This window comes from Bos grunniens, chromosome 13, assembly GCF_055505025.1.
Source record: "Bos grunniens cultivar Pamir isolate PY7600 chromosome 13, Bosgru_T2T1.0, whole genome shotgun sequence".
Taxonomy (NCBI): domain Eukaryota; kingdom Metazoa; phylum Chordata; class Mammalia; order Artiodactyla; family Bovidae; genus Bos; species Bos grunniens.
In genome coordinates this window covers 34,837,886-34,855,446 of record NC_141177.1, presented here as the reverse complement: position 1 = coordinate 34,855,446, position 17,561 = coordinate 34,837,886, and positions in this window count along the sequence as shown.

Sequence of the window (17,561 nt, the reverse complement as noted above, 5' to 3'; positions counted from 1 at the left end):
GATGCTATCCAGCCATCTCATCCTCTGTCGTCCCCTTCTCCTCCTGCCCCCAATCCCTCCCAGCATCAGAGTCTTTTCCAATGAGTCAACGCTTCACATGAGGTGGCCAAAGTATTGGAGTTTCAGCTTTAGCATCATTCCTTCCAATGAACACGCAGGACTGATCTCCTTTAGAATGGACTGTTTGGATCTCCTTGTAGTCAAAGGGACTCTCAAGAGTCTTCTCCAACACCACAGTTCAAAAGCATCAATTCTTCGGCTCTCAGCTTTCTTCACAGTCCAACTCTCACATCCATACATGATCACTGGAAAAACCATAGCCTTGACTAGACAGACCTTTGTTGGCAAAGTAATGTCTCTTCTTTTGAATATGCTATCTAGGTTGGTCATACCTTTCCTTCCAAGGAGCAAGCATCTTTTAATTTCATGGCTGCAGTCACCATCTGCAGTGATTTTGGAGCCCCAAAAAATAAAGTCTGACAGTTTTTCCACTGCTTCTTCATCTACTTCCCATGAAGTGATGGGACCAGATGCCATGATCTTAGTTTTCTGAATGTTGAGCTTTAAGCCAACTTTTTCACTCTCCTCTTTCACTTTCATCAAGAGGCTTTTTAGTTCCTCTTCACTATCTGCCATAAGGGTGGTGTCATCTGCATATCTGAGGTTATTGATATTTCTCCTGGCAATCTTGATTCCAGCTTGTGCTTCTTCCAGCCCAGCATTTCTCATGATGTACTCTGCATATAGGTTAAATAAGCAGGGTGACAATATACAGCCTTGACATACTTCTTTTCCTATTTGGAACCAGTCTGATGTTCCATGTCCAGTTCTAACTGTTGCTTCCTGACCTGCATATAGGTTTCTCAAGAGGCAGATCAGGTGGTCTGGTATTCCCATCTCTTTCAGAATTTTCCACAGTTGATTGTGATCCACACAGTCAAAGGCTTTCGCATAGTCAATAAAGCAGAAATAGACGTTTTTCTGGAACTCTCTTGCGTTTTCGATGATTCAGTGGATGTCGGCAATTTGATCTCTGGTTCCTCTGCCTTTTCTAAAACCAGCTTGAACATTTGGAAGTTGCTGAAGCCTGGCTTGGAGAATTTTGAGCATTACTTTACTAGCGTGCGAGATGAGTGCAATTGTGCGGTAGTTTGAGCATTCTTTGGCATTGCCTTTCTTTGGGACTGGAATGAAAACGGACCTTTTCCAGTCCTGTGGCCACTGCTGAGCTTTCCAAATTTGCTGGCATATTGAGTGCAGCACTTTCACAGCATCTTCTTCTAGGATTTGAAAAAGCTCAACTGGAATACCATCACCTCCACTAACTTTGTTCATAGTGATGCTTCCTAAGGCCCACTTGACTTCAGATTCCAGGATGTCTGGCTCTAGGTGAGTGATCACACCATCGTGATTATCTTGGTCATGAAGATCTTTTTTGTACAGTTCTTCTGTGTATTCTTGCCACCTCTTCTTAATATATTCTCCTTCTGTTAGGTCCATACAATTTCTGTCCTTTATCGAGCCCATCTTTGCGTGAAATGTTCCCTTGGTATCTCTAATTTTCTTGAAGAGATCTCTAGTCTTTCCCATTCTGTTGTTTTCCTCGATTTCTTTGCATTGACCGCTGAGGAAGGCTTTCTCATCTCTCCTTGCTATTCTTTGGAACTCTGCATTCAGATGTTTATATCTTTCCTTTTCTCCTTTGCTTTTCACTTTTCTTCTTTTCACAGCTATTTGTAAGGCCTCCCCAGACAGCCATTTTGCTTTTTTGCATTTCTTTTCCATGGGGATGGTCTTGATCCCTGTCTCCTGTACAATGTCATGAACCTCCGTCCATAGTTCATCAGGCACTCTATCAGATCTAGTCCCTTAAATCTATTTCTCACTTCCACTGTATAATCATAAGGAATTTGATTTAGGTCATACCTGAATGGTCTAGTGGTTTTCCCTACTTTCTTCAATTTAAGTCTGAATTTGGTAATAAGGAGTTCATGATCTGAGCCACAGTCAGCTCCCAGTCTTGTTTTTGCTGACTGTATAGAGCTTCTCTATCTTTGGCTGCAAAGAATATAATCAATCTGATTTCGGTGTTGACCATCTGGTGATGTCCATGTGTAGAGTCTTCTCTTGTGTTGTTGGAAGAGGGTGTTTGCTATGACCAGTGCGTTATCTTGGCAAAATTCTATTAGCCTTTGCCCTGCTTCATTCTGTATTCCAAGGCCAAATTTGCCTGTTACCCCAGGTGTTTCTTGACTTCCTACTTTTGCATTCCAGTCCCCTATAAGGAAAAGGACATCTTTTTTGGGTGTTAGAGAGATATGTAGTGGAGCTATTTTTCTAATGGAATGAATCCAAGTGACATACACAGAAAATCCATAAGATTATTGAGAATTTCATACCAGCAGAAATATTGCCAGCTTGGAATAAAAGGTGTTGAGAGAAGACAAAAATGAAAGAAATCTCTTTGACCTCCACAATTCTCAAGGCAATAAAAGGCTAGTAAACTACACATATGAAAAACTGTGCTACCTTTCACGTAAATGGAAGAATAAATCAGAGTACAGAGCCACAGAGGATTATTGGTAGGCCTTCAGACAAAAAGCTTAGCTGGCTTTTGAAATAGCTTGGCATCAATGACTCTTTTTTTCTTTTTCCTCCCAGTTCTCCCTTTTTGAACAGGAATGTATATAGTTTTTATCCTGTGCCTGTTACACCATTGTATGCTGGGGGCAGATAACTTGTTTTCTAGTTTCACAGGCTTTCAGATAGAGAAAACCTTTGTCCTATGCTTTATCATACTCAGAGTGTCACCAATATCTCATTTAGATTATGAGATTTGGAACTTCAGAGCTAATGGGGTTTTTAGATGAGACTTTGGACTTTTAAACTAATGCTTTACATTTTAAGTTGATTTAGACCTTAGGGCTATTGTAATGAAGTGGCTTTGTTCAGCTTTGGAAAATGTGAATCTTTCCAGGCCAGAGTGTGGACTGTGGTAAGCAGAAAAATGGTTCCTCAAAGATGTTCATATCCTAATTCCTGGAACCTGTAATTATGTTACCCTACATGGAAAAGGGGGCCCTGCAGATGACTTATGACCATTGAGATAGATATATTATCCTGAATTACCTGAGTGGGTCCACTGTAATCACAAGAGTCCTTATATGTGAAAGAAGGATGCAGAAGAGTGAGAATCAGAGAAGAAGATGTAACAAGAAGAATAGGAATCAGAGTGATACTGTATGAGAAAGTCAGATGATACCATGTTGGCTTTGAAGATAGAAGGGAACCATTAACCAATGAACATGGGATATCTCTAAAAGGTGAAAAGAAAGAAAATGCATTCTTCCCTAGAGCCTCCAGAAAGTAATGCAGCTCTGTCAACACCTTGATTTTATCCTGGTAAGACTCATTTCAGACCTTAATATATATTTTTAAGCCACCCAATGTGTGTTAATTCATTATATATGTAATACAAAAATAATAGAGGGTGGTTATTATTTATTTAGTACTTCTGATCTGTAGTATGCTTAGGCAGAGAAATGTGTACGTTTTGGCCGTCACAAGTCAGACTGACATACTGCAATGGAAGGAGCTACAGGATACAGAGATGGGTTCAAAGTCTGTCTACAACACAACAGGTAGTGGTAGAACTAAAGCTTGAATTTTACAGTTTTTGACTACCAATTCAGTCTGTTCTATTGATATTATACCATCAATATTAAATTAAAGCCACAACATCACTAAACTAAGGAAAAAGCTTAGTTTTTTAAAAAATTATTTTTCACTGAATAATAATTGCTTTACAGAATTTTGCTGTTTTCTGTCAAACCTCAACATGAATCAGACATAGGTATACATATATCCTCTCCCTTTTGAACCTCCCTCCCATCTATCTTCCCACTCCACAACTCTAGGTTGATACAGAGCCCTTGTTTGAGTTTGCTAAGCCATATAGCAAATTCCCATTGACTATCTATTATACATATGGTAATGTAACTTTCCATGTTACTCTTTCCATACACCTCACCCTCCCCTCCCCTCTCCCTATGTCCATAAGTCTATTCTCTATGTCTGTTTCTCAATTGTTTCCCTGTAAATAAATTCTTCAGTAACACTTTTCTAGATTCCATATATATGTGTTGCTGCTGCTGCTGCTAAGTCGCTTCAGTCGTGTCCGACTCTGTGCGACCCCAGAGACGGCAGCCCACCAGCCTCCCCCATCCCTGGGATTCTCCAGGCAAGAACACTGGAGTAAGTTGCCATTTCCTTCTCCAATGCATGCAAGTGAAAAGTGAAAGTGAAGTCACTCAGTCATGTTCGACTCTTAGCGACCCCATGGACTGCAGCCTACCAGGCTCCTCCGTCCCTGGGATTTCCAGGCAAGAGTACTGGAGTGGGGTGCCATTGCCTTCTCCATATATGTGTTAGAACATGGTATTTATCTTTCTCTTTCGGACTTACTTCACTCTGTATAATAGATTCTAGGTTCATCCACCTCATTAGAACAGACTCAAATATGTTCCTTTTATGGCTGAATAATATTCCATTGTATATATATACCATGACTTCTTTACCCATTCATCTGTCGATGGACATCTATGTTGCTTCCATGTTATAGCTATTGTGTATAGTGCTGCAATGAACAATGAGATATATGTGTCTTTTTCAATTTTGGTTTTCTCAGGGTATATGCCTAGAAGTGAGATTGTTTGGTCATATGGTGGTCTTATTCCTAGTTTTAAAGGAATCTTCATACCGTCCATAGTGGCTGTATCAATTTACATTCCCAATAACAGTGCAAGAGTGTTCCCTTTTCTCCACACTCTTTCCAGCATTTATTGTTGGTAGGCTTTTTGATGAGGGCCGCTTTGACCAGTGTGATGTGCATTTTTCTAATAATGAGCGATATTGAGCATCTTTTCACGTGTTTGTTAGCCATCTGTACGTCTTTTTTGGAGAAACGTCTGTTTAGGTCTTCTTCCAACTTTTTGATTGGCTTGTCTGTTTTTCTGGTATTGACTTATATGAGCTGCTTGTATATTTTGGAAATTAATCCTTTGTCAGTTTTTTCAGTTGCTATTATTTTCTCCCATTCAGAGGCTTGTCTTTTCACCTTGCTTATAGTTTCCTTTGCTGTGCAAAGGCTTTTAAGTTTAATCAGGTCCCATTTGTTTACTTTTGTTTTTTTTCCCATTATTCTAGGAGGTGGGTCATAGAGGATCTTGCTTTGATTTATGTCATTGAGTATTCTGTCTACGTTTTCCTCTAAGAGTTTTATAATTTCTGGTCTTACATTTAGGTCTTTAATTTATTTTGGGTTTATCTTTGTGTATGGTGTTAAGAAGTGTTCTAATTTCATTCTTTTACATGTAGCTGTCCAGTTTTGGTTGAAGCATTTAATCCATTTACATTTAAAGTAATTATTGATATATATGTTTCTATTGCCATTTTCTTTGTTTTGAGTTGATTTTGTAGATTATTTTTCTTCTGTGGTATTTCTTGACTATATAAGTCCGTTTAACATTTGTTGTAAAGCTGGTTTTGAGGTACTGAATTCTCTTAACTTCTGCTTGTCTGAAAAGCTTTTTATTTCTCCATCAGTTTTGAATGAGATCCTTTCTGGGTACAGTAATCTTGGTTGTAGATTTTCCCTTTCAGTACTTTAAATACATCCTGCCATTCCCTACTGGCATGCAGAGTTTCTGTTGAAAGATCAGGTGTTAAATGTATGGGGGTTCCCTTGTATTTTACTTGTTGCTTCTCCCTTGCTGCTTATAATATTCTATCTTTGTGTTTAGTCTTTGTTAGTTTGATTAGTATGTGTCTTGGCATGTTTCTCCTTGGGTTTATCCTGTATGGGACCCTTTGTGCTTCTTGGACCTGATTGGCTATTTCCTTTTCCATGTTGGGGAAATTTTCAACTATAATCTCTTCAAATAATTTCTCACACTCTTTCTTTTTCTTTTCTTCTTCTGAGACCCATATAATTTGAATGTTGGTGCATTTGGTATGGTCCCAGAAGTATGTGAGATTGTCTTCAGCTCTTTTTATTCTTTCTACTTTATTCTGCTCTTCAGTAGTTATTTCCACCATTTTATCTTCCAGCTCACTGATTTGTTTTTCTGCTTCAGATATTCTGCTATTGATTCCTTCTAGAGTATTTTTAATTTCAGTAATTGTGTTGTTTGTCTCTGTAAGTTTTTCTTTAATTCTTCTAGGTCTTAGTTAATTGATTCTTGCATTTTCTCCATTTTGTTTTCAAGGTTTTTGATCATCTTTACTCATTATTCTGAATTCCTTTTCAGGTCATTTCCCTATTTCCTCTTCATTTATTTGGACTTCTGTGTTTCTAGTTTGTTCCTTCATTTGTCCAGTATTTTTCTGCCTTTTCATTTTTTTTTTTTAAAGTTATTGTGTTTGAGGTCTCCTTTTCCCAGGCTTCAAGGAAAGTGGAGTTCTTTCCTCGAAGAAGATTGAATTCTTTCTTCCTTTTGGTTTCTGCCCTCCTAAGGTTGGTCTAATGGTTTGTGTGAGCTTTGTATAGGGTGAGATTTGTGCTGAGTTTTTGTTTGTTTGTTTTTCCTCTGATGGGCAAGGCTGAGTGAGGTGGTACTCCTGTGTTCTGATGATTGAGTTTGCATTTTTGTTTTATTTGTTGTTTAGATGAGGCTTTTTGCACAGTTGCTACTGGTGGTTGGTTGATGCTGGGTCTTGTATTCAAGTGGTTTCCTTTGTGTGAGTTCTCACTATTTGATGCTCCCTAGGGTTAGTTCTCTGGTAGTCTAGGGTCTTGGAGTCAGTGCTCCCACTCAAAAGGCTCAGGGTTTGATCTCTGGTCAGGAATGAAGATTCCACAAATGGTTTGTTATAGCATTAAGTGAGAGTAAAACAAATATCCAAAAATGAGAAACCAAATTGCCAGAAAAATGGCAATTGCAAAATCAGGCAAACAATAATTCAAATAATAGAATGTACATATACACCCAATGAGCAAAGTGAAAACAGTCCAACAAAAATAAAGTACAAAAGCTTGATCTGGCAAATAAAGGAAATAAAAAATTATATTTACCAGTTAAGAACAAAACTAACTTAGGTATAAACTGGAAAACAAAACTAAAGCAAGATGCCAAGTGGGGATTAAAGCAATGAAAACAAAACTAACAAATATGTTGAGAGGAAAGGAAAGAAAGAAAAGAAAGAAAGAACAGATATGCAAAGTTAAATAGAGGTAGATGAAGAACATTTATATATATTAAAGATTAACTGCAAGGGGAAAAGAACAGTAGGAAAGGCAAATGAAGGAATAACTGTAGAAAAAATATCATAGGTTAAAAAAATTAAAAATAAAATTATAAAAGGAAGAAAAGAGAAAAAAATGGAAGAAGAAAGAAAAAAGGGAACAAAAAGAAAAACTTCACAGGAGTGCAAAAGCCCATGTAGAGGCAGAGGTCTATAACAACAATAGAAAGTGTGACTGAATATACACATATACACCCATAAGAAAAATCAAAACAGTCCAACAAAAATTAAGTACAATAAATTGACCTGGCGAACAAAGGAAACCAAAACTTATATCTACCAGAACAAAACTAATTAAAGCACAAACTGGATAACAAAACTAAAGTAAGGTGCCAATTGGGGCATAAAGCAATGAAAATAAAACTAACAAATATGTTGACAGGAAAGGAGAGAAAGAATAGATATGCAAAATTAAATAGAGGTAGATAAAGAAAATTTATATATGTTAAAGATTAACTGCAAGGGGAAAAGAATAGTAGAAAAAGCAAGGAAAGGAACAGATGTAGAAAAAATAATTGATTTAAAAAATTAAAAATGAACATTAAAAAAGATAAAAGTAAAAAAAAAAAAAAAAAGAGGAAAACTCCACAGAACTGCAAAAGCCCAATGTAGAGGCAGAGGTTTATGACAACAATTAAAAATGTGACTGAGAAAAAGAAAAAAAAAGCTTATAAGCTTAATTGGATTTCTTAGTGCTGATAAAATCGACAACTACAACAGAGGGGGGAAAAAGAAGAAAAAAAAAAGAAAGAAAAAATCCGAAAGAATCTACAGAACAAATCAAAAAAATAAGAATAATAAATGTTGAGTCATTGCTGTCAGAGTCCTTTCCTGCGCTGGGAATCATAGTCCACCTTACCTACCTAGGATGCCCCCCAACACTGTACTGATCTCTGGACCTGCTGTGGGATCTGCTCAGATTCTAATCTGGTCCTACTGCTGTATTATCTTGCCTTCAATGTCCACAGCTATCAGAGCTAGTGCGTTTTCTTTTGTGTGAGCTCTCAATGGCCTTTTACATATTCCATAGACACAGAGTCTGCTAAGTGGATCATGTGGATTTAATCTGCTGCCTTGTACAGCTGGCGGGAAGGTTTTGGTTCTTCATCCTTAGCCACACTGCCCCTGTGTTTCCATTGTGATTTTATTTCCACCTCTACGTGTGGGTTGTCCACTGGGATTGCCCTGGAGGTCGTCCAATGGGAGGAGCTTTGGAGAAAGACTAGCCAAAGAAGCCTTCTGATCACCAGCTACAAGAGGCCTGAAAAAAGACTCTGATAAGGCCATAACTCCTGCCGTGGAGGCAGTTTGTGTCCCTGAACACTTGACGCCACCAGGGTCCCTGCAAGCCAAGCAGCTGCACCACCTTCACGCTCAGCTCTCACTGGGGCAGAGCTGCCACAGGCTGCTCTGGAGGGCTTGGATTTGCCTCTGTGAGGGCCAGGTGTGGAAGTGGTGCTGCTGCTTGGGTTGCAGGGGTTCTGGCGGCACCAGGTACTCAAAGGGGGTTGGCAGCTAGGGTAACAGGAAATACAGTGCTCTAGAAAGGTATTGCAACCAGTACTGGCCAATACACTCCAGTATTCTTGCCTGGAGAGTCCCCTCTCTGACAGAGAAGCCTGGAAGGCCACAGTCTGCAGGGTTGCGAAGAGTCAGACAGGACTGAAGCGACTCTGTGCACATAAACATAGACTTTTTTTTTTTTTTCCTGTAGCAGCTGTGCCCCAGTGAGAGCTGAGCATGAAGGTGGTGCACCTGCTTGGCTTGCAGGGACCCTGGTGACGCCACGTGTTCAGGGACACAGACTGCCTCCACAGCAGGAGTTATGGCCCTATCAGTTATGGCCCTATCTTTTTTGAGCCTCTTGTAGCTGGCGATCAGAAGGCCTCTTTGGGCAGTCTTTCTCCATTGCTTCACCCGTTCAGGCACTTTGAGAAATCCCTTGCCTAGGGTTTTTCTCTGTTGTTCAGTGCATCAGGCACATAGAGGGGGCCCCCCTGACTGGGGTCCTACTCTGTAGATTGGCACATCAGGCACTTAAATGGGCACCCTGGGTGGGGTCCTATTCTGTAGTTCAGTGCATCTGGCATTTGATGGGCCAGGCTCTTTATTGTTCAGCTGCTGATGCTGGCATGTGCAGAGAGAGAGAGGCTGTGGTGATGTCTCCACCCCCTACATGTGACTCAGCAGTATCGCTTTGCTTCTATGGCTGCCTGGCTTTCTGCCACAGGCATTTCCCACCATGATCTCCTCCCTCACATCCCCTCGATCTGTTCCTCCGCAGTCAACAGCAGCCCTCACACTGAGATTGCTCCACAGTCCCTAAACTCCAGCTCCCAGCCACTGCCCCTTCCAGGAGACCTGGGTTCCTGCCTGGCATATGTAAGGTTGTGGCAAGGACTGTCTGATTCTCATTCCATTTATGCCGCCACAGATCATCTGTTTCACTCTCAGCTTTAAATGTTTCTCCTCTGACTCAGACAATTGCCCTGATGTGGGGATTGGACCCCTGCTTCTCTTCCTCCACCTGCTGAGGGCAGGTCCAGTCCTACTAGCACTCCTGTTTTTTCCACTAGTTCCTTCATCCTACCGAGTTTTGCACGGTTCTATATAGTCATTTCCACAGGTCAGGTCCTCCTGTCTGCTCCCAGCTGGTGTTCTGCATGTGCTTCTGTGTCTGAAGGTGTATTTCTGATGTATCCATGGAGAGAGATGTACTCCACATCCACCTACTCCTCTGCCACCTTGTTCTCCAAAGCTTATTTTTTAAAATTGTATTTCAGTCAGTATCCATTGATGGAAACTTCTTTACCTGCTTGTTCAGTGGAGAAATTTAATATGGAGACGGACTACAAAGGTGTTGGGAGAAATGAAAATGCAAAAGTAGTTGAAACAGGTCATAGATTAGCAACATCAGAAAGCTTCTTCCATCATAAGTCTGGAGCAACAAAGGCAGGAATTGTGTTCTCAGAACCCAGGGGATGAGATCACAGTGGGAGCCTAGGATGATGCATATACAGCTCTCTCTCTATATTTCTGATGTATCAAATTATTTGCCATTGATGACCTATTCTAATGGAGGAGAGCAATGACAAGGTTAATGTAAACACTTTAAGATACTCTGTGATTAATATTTTTAGTAATAATTTTAACTCCTTAATTAGTTGAGAATTGGAGACATGGAAAGGGGCATCTTTGCATTCTTGGAAGTCTTTTTTTCAGCATTCTACATAGTCACTGTCTATTTCTATTAAGCTTTTGATTTTATTTGAGGAATCTAAGATGACAACTGAGATTGGTTCTCTTCCCATCCAAGAATGGTTGTTCACTTTAGCTACATTCCCATAGGGGCATATAGATCTTGGAGAGAGACATCTTCAGTAAAATTTGTTTCCATCAATATCTCAGCAAGTAATAGCACCATCAAATGGAGCTGAGGAGAGTTTAATGAAAAGGCTATTTACAAATTTATAGGAGGCTGAGGAAAACTGAAGGGATGTTGAAGCATGTGGGGCTATTAGCATCAGATCACTGTGGACAGTGACTGCAGCCATGAAATTAAAAGACACTTGCTCCTTGGAAAGGAAGGTATGACAAACCTAGACAGTGTATTAAGAGACATCACTTTGCTGACAAAGGTCTATACAGTCAAAGCTGTGGTTTTTCCAGTAGTCATGTACAGATGTGAGAGTCAGACCTGACTGACTCTAAAGAAAGCTGAGTGCCAAAGAACTGATGTCTTTGAATTGTGGTGCTAGAGAAGACTTTTGAGAATCCTTTGGACAGTAAAGAGATCAAACCAGTCATTCCTAAAGGAAATCAACCCTGAATATTCATTGGAAGGACTGATGCTGAAGCTGAAGCTCCAGTCCTTTCATCACCTGATGCGAAGAGCTGACTCATTGGAAAACTCCCTAATGCTGGGTACCACTGAAGGCAGAAGAAGAGGGAAGCAGAGGATGAGACGGTTACGTAGCATTACTAACTCAATAGACATGAATTTGAGCAAATTTTGGGAGATAGTGAAGGACAGGTGAGCCTGGCTTGTGGCAGTCCATGGTGCTGCAGACTTAGACAAGACTTAGTGACTAAACAACAGGACCAAAAGGGGCAAGGAGAGGGAGAAGTTACCAGAACAGGAAGGGTCCATAGCTTAGCTATGGCTGTCCTTGGGAGAGAGGCCCCCAACTGAATGTGAAACCTATGAGAGAGGAATGCAGCCACTGGCCACCAAAGTCTGAAATGAGGGAGCTGGTGGAAAACACCCTGTTTCCACTCTGTCCTCTCTCCCCTTTTCTCCCTGCCTCCTTCCTTTCTTCCTGCTTATTTAGTTCTCCGCTTTGGCCAAACCCATTGGAAACCAGCTGGCAAAGGTTTCAGTTGCAGTTTATAGAGGTCAGGTTTAGGAACTCAGAGCAGAATGGAAAAGGGTCTGGAGTGGCAAAAGGAGAATGTCCAGGTGATAATCACCTCAAGAAACACTAACTTGTGTTAACAACAATTCCTCTACCGATCAAAATAATTCTGAATTTATGATCCTTCAGAAAGTAGTGAGAATTCACATATTTTGAAAAAAGAGAATAATTTTCTATGTAACTGAAAGCATGAATAAAATTTTATTGGGGTAGGATGTTGCCACAACCTTCCTAATATAAAGATATGAAAGCACTTTGAAGGTTTTTACATGCAAATAATGGGTTTGGTATTTTAAATGACTATTGTCCATTTTTTTTTGTTTGTTTGTTTAAAAGCAGACATGCCCCTAAAGCGCTATTAATCCTTCTTCACTTGTCCAGAGATGAAGATAATTCACCTTGCTTTAAAAAATATTCTTTGAATGCACTTTTTACTATCCAATTGGCTTCCCCAAACCCAGTCTGACTGGCAGGGATTTTCTGTGGTCACATGTTTGTCTCTGGTATGTCCATTATGGACATGACAACAGTCATTACATAAACAAACCATGAAGGGTCTGATTTCTCACTTGATCTTGTATATTATTTCTTTTCCTTTGTGTTGGCTCTTCTGCACCTGTGTTTGAGTTAACTCTTGGCTCTGAGGACATTTGAGGGATGATTAGAATATTTAAAAAGCAGTGAGTAAATGGATCTCATAATTAGTTGATTGCCTGTGTAGCCAGACAGAAGAGCTTGTTGTATTGTTACAGGAGCTCAAAAGAAGCACCCCTTTTGAGAGCCTAATAAACTTCCACCTTTTCAGGTCTGACCTGGTCATTTGGCTTTAGAGACCACAGGGTCATGCGCAGGACAAAAAGCTTCCTCTAGAACCTTTGTTGGAAGCATTTTGTTTTGAAAGGGGAAGTATTAAGCTGGAGGATTTAGTCACTGAATGAAGACTTGGGAATGGATTGGGCAGGATTGAGGGGGTGGCATTTTATTTTGTCTTTGGGGATTGAACGTCATACTCCCTCCAGCCAGAATAACAAGGAGGAGGAGGGATGAGAAGAGGCGGGGTGCAGAGGGAAGGACAGAGAGACAGCCAGAAATACTAAAACAGATGAAGTCAATGAAATAAACATTTTTGTTTATTCCTTCATCCTTTTCCAACCCAGGAATCAAACTCGGGTCTCCTGCACTGCAAGCAGATTCTTTACCAACTGAGCTATGAGGGAAACTCTAGTATTCTTGCCTGCAGAATCCTGTGGACAGTGGAGCCTGGCAGGCTACAGTCCATGGGTTGCAAGAGTCAGACGCGACTTAGCGACAAACAGACTCACCCTTTCTCATAGCTGTCTCTCTTTTTTTGTGGTGTTCTTGTTGCTTCCAGAATTTCCTCTATCATAGTACAACAACAACATGCACTGTGACTGTGTAATTTCCTTCTAGGCCAGCACTTCCAATAGTTCTTTTTGTACTTGCACTGAAATTATTGAGTAGTAGAAATATGGCTAGTGTGACTGAGGGGCTGCAATTTAAATTTTACTTAATTTAAATTAAATAGCCACATGTTGCTAGTTGCTACAATAGTGAAGCCCTGAGAGCTAGACTATCTGCTTTGTGAGGATAGAGACATATAGGTCATAGTGTGCCTGAATAATAGTAGGAATAATCAAGAAATCTTTGTTGTAGGAAGAAGGAAGAAAGAGAGAGAGAGGAAGAATGGAGTGATCTCACAAGTGGATAAGTGAAGATCAGGAATGTGGAAGGATACTGAGCAGGCACCATGTATCTCTTGGGCTGGAAAAGTTATTTTCTGCTCTTTAACAATAACTTCAAAGGACTATTTCAGATTTGAGATTTTGGAGGACAGAAACTTGGTCTTAAAATGTATTAATTTTCTTTTTTTCCTCCAAGATATCCATTGTATCTTCTTTAAGCTTTCAGATGTGATACAGTGAGTGCTTTTTTAGAATTATCATTGAGGACTCTGGGAGGATGTCAAAGGTTACACCCAGCTGTTTGGTGGATTAGTCAGGGGGTCCTTTGAGAAGATCAAACACCTGAGGTGAGGTGATGGCCCTGCCCCTCATAAGCTGTGTGACATTAAGTTCTTAACCTCCCACATGTCAGTTCTACCTTCATAAGTTTTCAGGTTAAATGAGCCTATTCTTAAGTACCATCTAGCTTAAGATTGACATTGTGAATAGGTAACAGGTACTTTAGGAAAGCAGAACCATTTAATATAACTTTATTTCTAAAAAAGCATGTTTTTAGTTATCCACTTGCCCAGGTGAAGGATTTTACAGTATGATACAGCTTTAGGTTGGATATCACTTACAGACTGAGGAACTGAGGAGGATGCAATTACTTGAGAAAAAAAAAAAAAAATCCATTATGACCAAACTTGTAGTAACATTTCTTTTTTAAACAGCAGCTGAAACTATTTTAGAAGGTTTGGCTTGACTATGTAAATAAACACTGACTCATATAAGTTATTGTAACTACTGAATTCAATATTTACAATGCCAAATTTAAAGGCATTCATTACTAATGTGTAACCTCAAAAGAAGTATGAGTCATTTATTCTGCCTCTTTAAAAATACAAAGTGTATCCTTTGAAAGATAAGAAAATCTACTAATTAAATCTTGTGCTCAAATCAATACATTTTTAAAACTTAAAAGTAATTTATGCACAGTAAACAAAATTTGGACACAGAAAAAAAGAGGAGAAAATTCACCAATTGTTTCTCTTCACTGTTACCTAGACTGTTGTTAATATTTTCATGTATTTTTCTGTGCATGTTCCTTTTTATCATTTTAACTATGCAGTATATACAATATGTATATATAGCATATTTTAATCAGATGTGAAATGTTTCACATCTCCAAAAAAGTGTAGAAAGGCATAACACATGTTTTGCTTTTACCACCTAGATTTCAGAGATAGGTTGGACAGATATTTGTTTGAAGTCTTTTTGCTTTTAAATAATAAAATCATAGGGATACAGTACCAAATTCATTCTATTCCTTCCTCTCTTTCTCTTCTAGATTTGATTTCTGTTCTTATCCATGGTTTCTTATCCACTTTGTCTTACAAAGGTATAATTCTACAAACAATTTATAATATTGTTTTATGGGTTAAAAACATACATAAATGTTGACATTTGCAACTTCCATTTTTCATTCATTATAAAGTTTTGAAATGTGTCCATGTTGGTACATATACATCTAGTTCATCCATTTTAACTGTTAAATGGCACTCTGTATATGAACAGCCCACAGTTACTTAACATATTTAACTGTGACATAGGTAGTTACTTGCATAATTTTTTTACTATTATGACAATTTTGTAACAAATAAAATTTTATACATTATACGTTTAAAAAAATGAATATGCCTGAGAGTTTTTTTAGGGTAAACACAAAGATTGATAAATTGTTTTGTAGCAATATTTTCAAATGTGTTAGATATTGCCAGTTTATTTTCCCAAGTAATTGAACCTATTTATACCCCAGTCTCATTTTATCTTATTTTCACTAATGATTGCTAGTTTTGGACTTTTAAACCTGGTTAATTTGATGAGTATGAAGTAGTATCTTATCACTTTTGTAATTTGTACTTCACTATTTTACATGAAGTTGAAGAATCTTTGAGGCAGAAGATAGATGGGCCCCAGGATGAGCATCTGGAGTTTATCCCTTGTGGACTGATACTCCAAGATGAAGGCAGGAAAAGCTGAACCCTTCTCAGGTAAGAGATCACACATTTTTCATTCTTGAAGTGAAGGTGATCTTCCCAGCTAAAAAACTCCTTGGAGATCTATTTCACAGTCCAAGTTCGATGCATGAAACAGGGCACTCAAAGCCGGTGCACTGGGACAACCCTGAGGGATGGGATGGGAGGGAGGGAGGTGGGAGGGGGATCAGGATGGGAGATACATGTATACCCATGGCTGATTCATGTCAATGAATGGCAAAAACCACTACAATATTATAAATTAATTAGTCTCCAATTAAAATTAATTAATTATTAAAAAGAAAAAACTCCTTGGAGGTCAAAAGGAGAGTTGCTGTTGCTGCTGGTGTTATTGTTCAGTTGCTCAGTTGTGTGTAACTCTTTGCGACCCCATGGACTGCAGCACGCCAGGCTTCCCTGTCCATCACCATCTCCCAGAGTTTGCTTAAACTCATGTCCATTGAGTTGTTGTCATCCTCTGTTGTCCCCTTTTCCTCCTCCCTTCAGTCTTTCCCAGCATCAGGATCTTTTCCAATGTGTCGGTTCTTTGCATCAGGTGGCCTAAGTATTGGAGCTTCAGCTTCACAATCAGTACATCCAATGAATATTCAAGGTTGATTTCCTCTAGAATTGACTGGTTGGATCGCCTTGCAGTCCAAGAGACTCTCTAGAGTCTTCTCCAACATCACAGTTCAAAAGCATCTTTTCTTTGGCTCTCAGCCATTTTTATGGTCCAAATCTCACATTCATACAAGACTACTGGAAAAACCAAAGCTTTGACCATACAGACCTTTGTTGGCAAAGTAGTGTCTCTGCTTTTTAATACACTGTCTAGGCTTGTCATAACTTTTCTTCCAAGGAGCAAGCATCTTCTAATTTCATGGCTGCAGTCACCATCTGCAGTGATTTTGGAACACCCCCCCCCAAATAAAATCTGTCACTGTTTCTATTGTTTCCTCATCTATTTGCCATGAAGTGATGGGACTGGATGCCATGATCTTAGTTTTCTGAATATTGAGTTTTGAGCTTGCTTTTTTACCTTTATCTTTCACCTTCATCAAGAGACTCTTTAGTTGCTCTTCACTTTTTGCCATAAGAGTGGTGTCATCTGCATATCTGAGGTTATTAATATTTCTTCTGAAAGTCTTGATTCCAACTTTTGAGTTATCCAGCTTTGCATTTCACATGATGTACTTTACATATAAGTTAAATAAGCAGGATGACAGTATACAGTCTTGAAGTACTCCTTTCCCAACTTGGAACCAGTCTGTTGTTTCATGTCAGGTTCTAACTATTGCTTCTTGACCTGCATACTGGTTCCTCAGGAGGCAGGTAAGGTGGTCTGGTATTCCCATCTCTTTAAGAATTTTCCACAGTTGTGATCCACACAGTCAAAGACTTTAGTGTAGTCAATGAAGCAGAGGTAGAATTTTGTGGATTTCTCTTGCTTTTTCTATGATCCAACAGATGTGGGCAATTTTATCTCTGGTTCCTCTACCCTCTCTAAATCCATTCGGAACTTCTCAGTTCATGTACTGTTGAAGCCTAGCTTGAAGGATTTTGAGCATTATCTTGCTAGCATGTGAAATGAATGCAATTGATGATGCTGTTAAAGAGCTGCACTCAATATGCTAGCAAATTTGGAAAACTCAGCAGTGTCCACGGGACTGGAAAAGGTCAGTTTTCATTCCAATACCAAAAAAGGGCAATGTCAAAGAATGTTCAAGCTATGGCACAATTGCACTCACTTCACATGCTAGCAAATAATGCTCAAAATCCTCTAAGCTACGCTTTAACAAAAAAAGGGAATAATGTCAACTTGTTCATAGGCCTCTTCTCTGGAATCCGTCCTGGCTAAGAGATATGTGCACTTCCACTGGAGGATCCTAAGAAGTATCAAATGCAGACTCAGAACCAGGAAAATCAAAATGATTGGCCAAAGGAAACCCAGAAAGAAATGCCCCCATAAGTGATTTAAACTACCACTGGGTCTCAGCTCTCTCTGTGTCTGCCCAGGTGTCAATCCACACATACTCTAGTCTTTTTCCTTCTAATAAACATTTTACTTCTTTCATTATTTTCTGTATTTGTGGGTATTCTTTTCTGCAAAGCCAAAGGGCCAC